General features: G+C 41.3%; 1 pseudogene; it reads left to right on the forward strand.

Annotated features, from left to right (window-relative positions):
- Positions 1 to 6,139: 6,139 nt before the first annotated feature.
- LOC143880664 (filament-like plant protein pseudogene) lies at positions 6,140 to 9,105 on the forward strand (annotated as a pseudogene).
- Positions 9,106 to 9,519: the final 414 nt, after the last annotated feature.

Consider the following 9,519-nt stretch of genomic DNA (forward strand, 5'->3'; position numbering starts at 1 on the left):
TTTTTTTTCTCTACTTCGATCCCTTGTAACTAAAGGGAAATGATATATTAATGCTCCCCCCTCTTTGACTTAGGACAACCCCCTCTAATGCATTTCATAGTCAATTTTGCTCTTAAGGTAGTCCGAGCAAGAACAGGGGTTCCAAAAAAAATGACATATAATCTGCCCTTTTATATCTTCCATGGACAGCCCATTTTGAGGTGATTCATCCCCCTCCTGCGGTTTACACTACGGACACTCTCCCATCTTGTTCAATAGGCAAACGCGCTCGGACTTTAACGAAATTTTATGGGGACCTAGTTAGGACCCTAAACTAGCCTAGGGTGAAATTTGAGGCCCTAGATTTGGTTGGGTTTTTGCTCAAACACGGAAGGTTTAGGGTACGGTCAAAATGGGGTGTCTACAGTGGTGAGCACTTGTGAATAATCAAAGTCCATTGATTATTGAAGGGGATTCTACGAATGCAGTGGGTTGGGCATCTGGTTCCTCGAAGGGATCCTAGAAGCTACAGGACCAAGTGGTTGAAATACTGGACCTAATGCGAGTCCTATCCACGAGAATTGAACATCGAAGATGATCGGCGAATGAGGTGGCAGATATTTTGGTGAAGGCTGGAGCCCAACAGGATGAAATGAAAGTAATTACCTCTCTGTAAGATGTACTCGAAGAATTCAAGCATTGTGGTTAATGTAAACTTCTCTCAGCATATGTACCCTATATTGCCCTAGGTATGCCTAGGATTCCTGATTAAGTGTAATAGCATGCTGGGACTACTGGTCCCGACTGCTAATCTATTACTAATGAAATATGTCGCTTTTCAAAAAAAAAAAGTATTTTAACAAAGAAAATAATAGTCTTCATTGATTCGCTAGTGGTTCGGCAATGATAAGTAGAGCCATAAACAACTTTGGCAGTGATAAGTAATGAGTGACCTGTCAACTTTGCAATGCAATGGACGCATCTAAGGAGTTAATTAGCACTGGTACAAGCAACTTACATACGCAAGCTTTGCGTTTTTAGTTGCTATCTACCTTAGGATTGGAGTCAAAGGCCGTTTTAGTTTTGTAAACTTGTAATAAAGAGAAAAGATAACATACACACATCTTTAAATGGTTGATGGATATACCTGCAAAGCCAACATAATCCACCCGCTTTAAACTGGCCATTAAAGTGGTCAACAGAATTTACTCCGTTACCTTGGCATTGTGAACACACTATCGCACCTAGAAATTTCAATAGAAAGATTATGATTATCAGTCTCTGATTGCAAAGAGATTTCCATGTTTCAATCACTAAGGGGCTGTTTGGATACGCGGATTTTAGAATCCAAGTTTTTAGTTTGAAAACAGTGTAAAAGAGGGTTCATGATCAAGCTGCTGTATGCTATCCTGGTCAGCTGTATGCATCCTGAGGTTTCTAAAACCTGGAAATATAGGAGGATCTGCTACTCTCTTGCTGACGGAAAAAAGGGCGAGAAGTAAAAAACGAGTCAAAAAAGATGGCTGGTCAGCTTCTTCTCTTTTCTCTCCCAGGGGCGGGTCCAAAGGTGGCAGAGAATGGCTATTATAGCATGTTGGCAACCACCATTTTACACTTCATGTTTTGATAGGTGGGACCCACCTCCCCTAAGTGAGAGCCCACAATTTACACCTTTGCTGTGGGGCATAACTCATGTTCTTATGGGTAAGACCCACTATTTTACACCCATACATAGCATGGCCCAAGAATGTTAGTGATTTAACCAAGATTTTATATGTTGTGTGCGCGTGAAGTATGTGGGGTCCCACTTCATAGGATAACCCAAACTGATCATTTGTTATACCACAACCTAAATAGGATGCACTGCGTAAATAATCTCCATAGCAATAAAGGTTTCTATAACGGGCAATCCCATTGTAGATCGGATGGTTAGGATCATCCTATGGAGACAATTTACAGGGTGCAACCTGTTTACGTTGTGACCCAACCAATGAACAGTCTGGATCATCCTATGAAGTGGACCCCAAATACTTTTTGAAAAATAATGGACTTTGGACTTTAAGTGCACAAAACATATAAAATTTCATAAATACTTACCCTGACTCAAAATTGGATCGTGGTGGCCCCAGCAGTCCTTTTCAAATCCAGTTTAATGCTAATCGCTTCGCTGCCCTTGAAAATGTTTCCACTCCTAGTATGGATGATGATGATTCTTGGCAAACAGTTAAAAAGAAAAAAGGAAAGTCTCTGGTACTTCTCCTTCGTCCTTCTCCAACATGCATTCTGCCATCCCTCTCCAAACTATCCCCTAAAGCAAATTTTGGGGTTTTGGATGCCGCAGGGAGTTAATCTGCCTTTCCTCGTAGGGAATTGCTTGCTTTGGCTTCAGTGTTTTGGATTGACTCCCCTTTTTGTTATTTAAGCTTTGTTAGTTTGTTTTAATTCTTGCTCCTTCTACTCCCCCTACATGTGGGAGTTTCTGTATTGCTCTGTCTTCTTGGAGTTGGCTTTTCAAGCTTCATGTTTATTTTTTATTAATCTAATACATCTGGTTGGGGTCTTGCCTAACCGCAGCTTACCCATTTAAAAAAACAAAAACTATTCCAACAAGAGGGCAGTGATAAATCGACCCCTAATATATTAAATCGAACCCCCATATCTCTCTCTCCTCTGTCTCTAAGCACTGCCCTATATGGGTGTGACTTAAGATATATGGGGGTGGATTTATCACTGCCCTCGCAACAAAATGGCTAAGTTCTAAGGATAAAATCATGCAATACAAGAAAGCAAAGGATATTTCTGTCATTTTGAAAAGAAAAAAAGAGGAAGATGATATAGTGGGCCCATAACAAGCGTTTCCTCTGCCCTCTTCAATGCAAAAGTGGAGGGAAGGAAACAAGCACAAAAGGAAAACATGACGGAGAAGAGAAAGAGACCGAATGAGATTCATTCACATGGATCGACGATGTGGCATTGGCATTATATCTAGGGCAAATGATTAAAAAAATGCAAAGTTTATGCTAAATTGTGCATAAAGGGTAGTGATTTGAAATTTATAAAAAAAGTATTGTCAACTGAGAGAATAAGGCTTTTAGGACAAATATACCCCTCCTACCTCTTTTTTCTCTCCACCTTTTTGCACTTATCCCTATGCACTTATTACCTTCTCACCTACCACCTTCTTCTTCCTCAAGACTTTTATAACGTGGAAAACTCCATGGAAGGGTTTTGAAGGTTGTCATTTACAACAGGGTTTGGTAATCATGAGGGTTTATTCATGATAAACTTATCGAAGGAGTGTTACAAAATGCAAAGAAAATGAATTTTGAGCTTAAAACTGAATTTTGTTGTTTTCCCCATTTTCAAGATAAATCCATTTTCTTTGCATTTTTTTATTCTAAAACATCAAAATCAAGCTTCAATTTATGGTTGCCTGCATGACACTAAGATCACAATGTATATCCCTATTATCCTTCGAATTTTTACTCAATTTGAAAATAAAAATCTTTGGAATTATCCCTATTCTACTGGCTTCCGTCGGAAGTCCGAACAAAACTTCGGACTTCCGAATGGAAGCCAATATACATAACCAAAATATTGGTTCCATTCAGAAGTCCGAAGGTTTGTCCGGACTTCCGGCGGAAGACAGTCAAACTTTGTAGTTCGGTAATTGTCATATGTTAGTGCATTATTTTGGTATTTTTTTCGTAATTTTAATACTTTGCTTCTATTTTTTCATAATTTTTCATTTAAAACTTAGCACTTCAGCCACAAGTCCGTAATGATTACTATTTTTTGGAAGTAATGATTACTATTTTTTGCAATTATGCTTTTGCTAGCCACCTTTGCACCCATATCACTTCTGCCAATTTTTGCATCAAAGGATGGGCCACAAGCCGAGAAGTTGCCTCGGCAATGGTGGCTACCAAATTCCCATACAAAAAAAGGAAAATGTTATCCACACTACTGTATTTTTATGAGGGCACTCCTCATTTAATTAAAAGTACGGTATGGCCCCCATAGGATGATCCAAAGCGTCAATTAGATGGGCCACAGCCTAAATTGGTTATGTCCCAAAAATCATTTCCATAGGTTGATCCTAACCCTCCGATCTATAGAGGGTTAGGACCAACCCTCTAACATTCTAATCAGAGGGTTAGGATAAACCTATGGAAATGCTTTTTGGGGCACAACCTATTTAGGCTGTGGCCCATCTAATTGACGGTTTGGATCATCCTATGGTGCGGGCCATACTGTACTTTTAATAAAGTGAGGAGTGTCCTCATCAAAATATGGTAGTGCGGATAACATTTCCCAAAAACATCTTAAAAAATACGGCAAAAATCCGGGTGACACGCGGGTCGACCCAGCTCGTACGGGCCCTGCGTGAGAACCACATTTTCTACCCCGGAACCACTAGGGAACCAATTTTATACCTCGGAACCACTAGGGAACCACATTTTTACCTCGGAACCACTAGGAAACCACATTTTCTACCCCAGAACCACTAAAGAACCACATTTTATACGTCGGAACCACTAGGGAACCACATTTTATACCTCAGAACCACTACGGAACCACATTTTATACCCCATAACCATTACGGAACCACATTTTATACCTTGGAACCACTATGGAACCACATTTTATACCTCGGAACCACTAGGGAACCACATTTTATACCCTCGAACCACTACCGAACCACATTTTATGCCTCGGAACCACTAGGGAACCACATTTTCTACCCCGGAACCACTAGGAAAACACATTTTATAGCTCGGAACCACTAAGGAACCACATTTTCTACTCCAGAACCACTAGGGAACCACATTTTCTACTCCAGGACCACTAGGGAACCACATTTTTTACCCCGGAACCACTAGGGAACCACATTTTATACCCCGGGACCACTAGGGAACCACATTTTATACATCGGAACCACTACGGAACCACATTCTATACTCCGGAACCACTACGGAACCACATTTTATACCCCGGAACTACTAGGGAACCATATTTTATACCCTGGAACCATTACGAAACCACATTTTATACGCCGGAAACATTAGGGAACCACATTTTCTACCCCAGAACCACTACAGAACCACATTTCATACCCCGGAACCACTACGGAACCACATTTTATACCACGGAACCACTATGGAACCACATTTTATACCTCGGAACCCCTAGGGAACCATATTTTATACCCTCGAACCACTACCGAACCACATTTTATGCCTCAGAACCACTAGGGAACCACATTTTCTACCACGGAACTGTAGACACCCCATTTTGACCGTGCCCTTAACCTTCCAATTTTATGCAAAACCCAACCAAATCAATCAACTAGGGTCCCAAATTTCGTCCCAAGGTAGGTTAGGGTCCCACCAAGGTCCCTGTAAAATTTCGTCGAATTCTGAGCGCGTTTGCCTAGCGAACGAATCGAGTTGGTGTCATGGTGAACTTATCCTAGAGAGGGCTGAGCCATGTTAGAATAGGACGCGCAAAACCGCGCGCTTTATCATTAATTTTTTTTTGTGTGCGCCCATCAATGGGGTGCCAATATCGATTTTGAAAATCCTTAATAAATAGCATTTAAACCTTCTTTAAAAAAAAGAGAAAAATCCAGAGAGGGAAGAAAGGGGATCTGCAATCCATCTCCTCCGATCGTTTTTTTTTTTTCCGATTCTTCTCCGCTCAAGCTCCGGTCGAGCTCCGATTCGTCATCCTAACAGAGAGAGAGAGCAAGAGAGATTTTCCCTAAATCCCCTAACCCTCTCCCTTTTCCTTCTCGGCCAAGATCCAACCGGATTCCGGCCTAACTCCGGCAAATCTCCGTCCGGCATCTTCTTCTCCGATCTGACTTCAGAGGAAAAAGAGAAAAAGAGATAAAGAAAGAAAGCTAAGGTTCATTTTCCCTTTCTTCCGATCACCTTCTCCGGCGAAGTAATCGGAGCTCCGGCCGGTCAATTTCAATTTGTTATCCCTCTCTTCTACGTACCTATAACCCTAGGGCTTGCTGTTATACCGTAGATCTGAGGTATTCTTCCACCGAAACCCTAGCTCTTATTCCTTTTCTTCTCCGGTTTGCTCCGGTCATGTTCCGGCCAAACTTTGATCAAGCTCCGGCTAGCACAAAGTAAGATTCAAGTGATTGATGATTCAGGTGAGTATGTTTAACATTTATTTTATTTTATTTTAATTGTATTGCTAGGTTGTTGCTTCAGATCTATGCCCTTGCTTCAGATTTATGCCCTTTCTTTAGCTTCCAGATGGTTCAATGCTTATATAATATAGATCTTGTGTGAATCTAACTAATGCTGTGGCAATTTCTTCAGAAATCTTCGCAAATTTGAAATAATTTGGTTCGAATTTCGGTCTGTATAAATTTGAAATAATTTGGTTAGAATTTTAGTGATTCTTACAGAGATCTTTGCTTCAATAGCATTACTTGTAGCAACAGAATTTCTTTTTATTGATTTGATTCTTAAAAATTTAGAACAGAGGGAAGTTCAGACCTTTCTATATTAATTCATTAACTTTTGATAGTTATTATAAACTTAAATGTGGTCTCTATGAAGGGAGAATGGAGGAGAGTTTTCTTGTAGGGTTGATGGATTACTCTTTTAGTTTAAGCATGGAAATGGGAGCAGTAAATTTAGATTCTACTCAAAATGTGTTGAGAGTCATATTACAGTTTGTGGATCACTTGGTCTTGTGTAACTATAATTAGATTGGCTTATTGAACTTGCTTTTGGCTGCATACGTAGCATGAGAAGGGTGTCATTTCAGTTTAGGCTTATTGAACTTGCTTTTGGCTTTACCATGTTTTAGTTGTTGTATAAACTTTACTTGTTCACCTGTTACGTGATAAAGCTATAGGTGAGATGAAACTATTTGAATACTTTACAGCAGCCGTATAAGCTATGTGTGGGTAAACAATAGGTGGTCACTTTCCATCATGTAACAGCCCATTCGTCCATTGGATTCTTTCAACAGGTATGTTCCATCTTATAACTAGTGGTTTGATTTATTGGGTGCATCTTCTGAGGCCTTAAGCTAGAATTGAGTGCTACAAGTAAGACCGAGAAGGAGTTCAGCAGTGAGGTTCGATTTCTTCCTGCCTTGTTTAGAAAAGAAGAAGGAAAATGAGCAAGCAGATAATTTAGAACCTGAAACTCCATGATCTGATTTTGGAGGATACATCAAGGGCATCTCTGAATCATACTCAATCCCAAGAGAGCCAAAGAAGATTTGGTGCAGCAACATGCCAAAGTTGCAGAAGAAGCTGTTTCAGACTGGGAAATGGCGGAAACTGAAGTGGAGACTTTAAAGCAGCAGCTCGAAACTGCAACTCAGAAGAATTCGGTCCTCGAAAACCGAGTTGGTCACCTGGACGGTGCTCTCAAGGAATGTGTGAGGGAAATCCGGCAAGCAAGAGAGGAGCAAGAGTAGAAAATCCATAATGCTGTCATCAAGAAGACTTGTGAATGGGAATTTGATAAGTTTGAGTTCGAGTGCCAGCTTGAGCTCCATAGCCTGCTGGAAGCCGCAAAGGCTGAAGCCGCTTCTTCTGTTGTTCATGATCTCCGGCTGAAGCTCGAAGCTCTAGAGAGAGAGAATTCTTCTCTCAAGCTTGAGTTTCTTGTTCAAGCTGAGGAGCTCAAGATTAGGGCTTTGGATAGGGAGCTAAGTACACAAGCTGCGGAAACAGCTAGCAAACAGCATCTGGAGAGTATAAAGAAAGCAGCTAAGCTTGAAGCCGAGTGCCGTAGGCTACGAGTTTCAGCTCGGAAGGTATCATTGGCTAATGATCACAAGCTCGATCATTGTTGCCTCATCTGTATAGGTGGAATCGCTTACTGCTAGCCAATCCGATAGTGGGGATCGGTTGTTTGCTCTTGACAGTGATATTCACAAGATGGGCAGTGCGGAGTTGAACGAGTGTGAGCCGAGCTGCTCGGATTCATGGGCATCTACTCTAATCGCAGAGTCTGATCAGTTCAAGAATGAAAAGCCCATTGCTGTTGCAGACCAACGTGATAGTGGCAAAAGTCCATCAAAGCCGAGCTCGAAGCCATGTGTCAGAAAACAGTAGAGTTGGAGGAGAAACTACAGAAGATTGAAGATGTGAAAGCAGGATTGGAGATGGCTTTGACTGAAAGTCATGATCAGCTAATGGAACTGCTGCGAAGGCAGCTGACCTTGGCTAATGAGACTAAGCAAACTGTTGCAGTGGAGGTTGAGGCTGCGTATGCGAAATTCGGGCGTTGCTTTCGAAGGTAGATTCATTACAATTGGAGGTTGAAGAAGAGCTGTCATTTGTAGGCAGAAATTACAATTAGGTATCCGAATTTGTACGCCGAGCTGTTGAGGATGAAGTGCATTGCCGAGGGCGATGAACCCGTAAGTAGCCCAAGCCCATTATTAGGAGACTGGCTTAGTCCAAGTAGCACTCCTCTCTCTTATTTAAAAGACTTGCCCAAGTCTTTTAGATGTGCATCTCTTAAACATAAAGTCCCTTTCATTGCAAGGGCGATGAAGGTGCTAGCCCAAGCCCATCCTTAGGAGACTTGCTCAGTCCAAGTAGCACTCCCCTCTTCTATTCAAAAGACTGGACTAGTCTTTTATGTGTGTATCCCCTAGACATTAGGTTTCCCTCTCTCATTGCAAGAGCAATGAAAGAGTTCTCTAGAGCCCTCTCAAGGAGACAGGCTATGTCTCAGGCAGAGAAAGTTGTATCCTTTAGAGACAAGCTTTGTCTGATTAGTAAGTCCATCCTTAAGAGACATGCTATGTATCGCCATACCCTTCTTATTTCCTCTTCTCTAGGAGACATGCTATGTCTCATTGGCACCTCTCTTTGAGTCATTTGTTTTTTAGTCAGTCTTTAGCATAGGAGTCAGTCCTTCAGTCTTTCAGGAGTCTGTCCTATCATCATAGGGGTTAGGATTCTTTCCAACCTCTCCTCTAGTCATATGATTTTTATCCAGTTCCTTGCAAGGTATAGGATGCTGTCCAACCATTGCAGAGCTATGATTCTGTTCTTTTCCCCCGCAAAGCATAGGATGCTGTCCAACCTTTGCGGGATGTCAGGAGTCAGTCCTCCCCTTATGATGATAGGATTATGTCCTGTTGAGTCAAAAACATCAAAAATATCTGAAAAACCAAAAATCACAAAAATCTTGAGTCATTTAAGTGTAGTTAGGAAAATCAGTTCCGAACTACGTTGGCTTGATCCCTTTCAATAGGGTACGTAGTGCAGCTTGGGATTCACATCCTAAGTCCAGCCAAACTTTCAAAAATAAACATTTCAAACATTCAAAAAAATATAAAAAAATATTCAAAACCTTTTCAAAAAGATCTTTCTCCTAGAGTTAGGAGTCTGTCTTAGCTGTTTGGGGTATTTTTAGAGTTAGGCGTCTGTCCTGATTTGTTGATGTGGTGTGTCCTGTCGTGTGAGTGTCCGTAGAGTTAGGAGGCCTCAAGTCGATCGGTTAGACATTTAGTCGAACCGATGGCTAGACTATGAAGCAT

This window comes from Tasmannia lanceolata, unplaced genomic scaffold (assembly GCF_043159265.1).
Source record: "Tasmannia lanceolata isolate RefF3 unplaced genomic scaffold, GAP_Taslan_0.1 ptg000007l, whole genome shotgun sequence".
Lineage (NCBI taxonomy): Eukaryota > Viridiplantae > Streptophyta > Magnoliopsida > Canellales > Winteraceae > Tasmannia > Tasmannia lanceolata.